The sequence below is a fragment of the Sesamum indicum genome, linkage group LG5 (assembly GCF_000512975.1).
Source record: "Sesamum indicum cultivar Zhongzhi No. 13 linkage group LG5, S_indicum_v1.0, whole genome shotgun sequence".
NCBI classification, from domain to species: Eukaryota; Viridiplantae; Streptophyta; class Magnoliopsida; order Lamiales; family Pedaliaceae; genus Sesamum; species Sesamum indicum.
The window spans coordinates 18,168,542-18,171,051 of NC_026149.1; positions in this window are offsets into that span (position 1 = coordinate 18,168,542).

A 2,510-nucleotide genomic window follows, 5' to 3' on the forward strand; every position below is an offset into this window, starting at 1 on the left:
ATAATCACCGGTGGCTAAAAGGAGAAGAGATAGCCATTAGAGATATCAGTGAGGGAGAGAGTGAGAGCAGAAGGCGGAAGATAGAAGAAGAGAGGGAGAGAAATGATAGATTTAGGGTTAAGTGTAGATATAAATATAAGGTAACCTGGGTCGGGTTAGAGTAGTGGGTCGGACCGGGTCAAAGGGCCTCCATGTGGGCTTTGTTCGGTTGATTGGGCCACCAAGTGGGTTTGGGTTTTGGGCCACATATTCCAACATAACTGTTTAATGTTATTTGTTCCAACGTGGCTTTAATTGCTTTTAATTTCTAAATTCAATTGTTATATTTTAAAAACATTGTTATTCAATTACTCGAAATTGAAATTTTCTAATAATCTTGAAGAAAATATACAGGTTTTGAAAAATCGCATTTTTGTTGGAAGGGTTTTGGAAAAACGCTGTTTTTAAACTCGGTATTCTGAACGTTGCTTTCAGTTTCCTAAGACACTAAAGATGGCTGAGCCGATTTCTGTTGCAATTTCGATCGCACCCAAAGGTCGACTTGACTGGTTTGCCGGACAAGTTTTCGGGCCAATTTTTCAAATATTGACAACATCGAATGAAAATTTGATTAACGATGAAAGGACTCTTGTCAGTGATTCAGGTAATTAGACCTGAACCTACAGATACCGATGCCAAGACTGCTGAGATAGCGTAGTGGACAGAGAGGGATCAAATAGGCAGAGGATCGATTTTGTTAGCCTTGTCAAATACTCTCTTTGACGTCTATTATTCCGATTCTTACATTGCTAAATCTCTGTGGGATGAGTTGGACTGAAAATATAATACTAAATAGTAAGGGCTCGAAAAATATTCTATTTTCAAGTTCATGCGGTATCAAATGATTGAGGACCGGTCTGTAGCTGAACAGACTCATGAAATTATCAATTTTGAGTATGCTCTGGTTGATGCTGAGATGAAGCTTCCCGAGAAGTTTCTGGTCATGTCCATAGTGGACAAATTTTCCAAATCTTGAGAAAGTTTTGGCATGACACTCAAGCATTAGGAAGGGAGATTGTCTTCGGATAATTTTATGATTGCTATCAGCATTGAGGATGAGAATAGAAATCAAACCCACAAGATGCCAGTTGATTATCAACCCAGGGCTAATCTAATAGTGGAAAAACAGAAAATGAACAAGATTAACTTAAACTCGAAAGCCATCAATAAAGGCAAGATCTCCAAAAATAATAAACTAAAAGCAAACAAACCATGATTGAAACTGTGGGCAGGTTCGACATTGGGCCGAACTTTGTCCTAATAAAAAGGCCAAGGCTGGACAGACAGTTGTCAACATGGTTGTGGGAGGTTCTAGCGGTGCTAGTACCTCAGGAGCAACTGACGGGTATGTATCTCACTACAAGAAAATAGGGTATCAGAGACGGAATGAAATCCGTCTTTGATAAAGACGGATTTAGAGACCGAATTTTTTTAATGATAAATTATTAATAATTTTTATTTTAGAGACGGATATATAATTTTTTTAAAATATGTTATAATCCGTCTCTATATCTGTCTCTGATACTATTAAATGATTGCTTAATTGGGATGGCTGGCACTTAATTTTTTTGGTTATTTCCATCTATATTTTCTTAGCTAATTTTTTCTTTAATTTAGCCGCGAAAATTTCCGTCTCTGATGTTGTAAATAGAAATTTTTTATTTATTAAAATATTAAAACACAAAAATAAGAACGTATTTTATTTATGAAAATAATAATTAAGTTGTAATTATATGACATGATAATATATATATTTTTGTATAATTATAATGTATTATTTAATTTTAATTAATTACAATAACACTAAAAATAAACTTTTTATTCATTTTTTTATTTTAATAAAAAACATACATTTCTCTTAATGTTTTTTCTCACCAGCGAAGATTTTGAGCTCAACTCGAGCTCGAAAAATTCGAGCTTGAGTCAAGCTCAATTGTGTCTATTCATAAGCTCGCGAGCTTTTTTTATTTTTTTTATATATTTTTATTTTTTTATTTTTGATATATTTAATTTTATAATCGGAGCTTTTTTTATTTTTTTTATATATTTTTATTTTTTTATTTTTGATATATTTAATTTTATAATCAAAATTGACCATATATTATAATTATTAATCAATATCATACATTTTATTTTGGATAATAATAGTGATGATTGAATAATTTTAATTATTATTTTTATTATATATATAATGAGATAAAAAAATTTAATCAATAATTACAATATCTTAAAATCTGGTTATTCGATTCACACCAAATTTAAATATATTAAAGACTGTATTCATTAGATCATATCGGACGGTTTGATTTATAATCACATGGCCTGATTCTACGATACACCGACTTGAATGATTATTCTTATGTTTTGAGTACGATATCTTGATATCCGTATATCCAATAAGTATAAAATTTTATCAAATGTATTTTTCTGTAAGTATGATCATATCTAACGGTCTGATTTGAATTTTGATG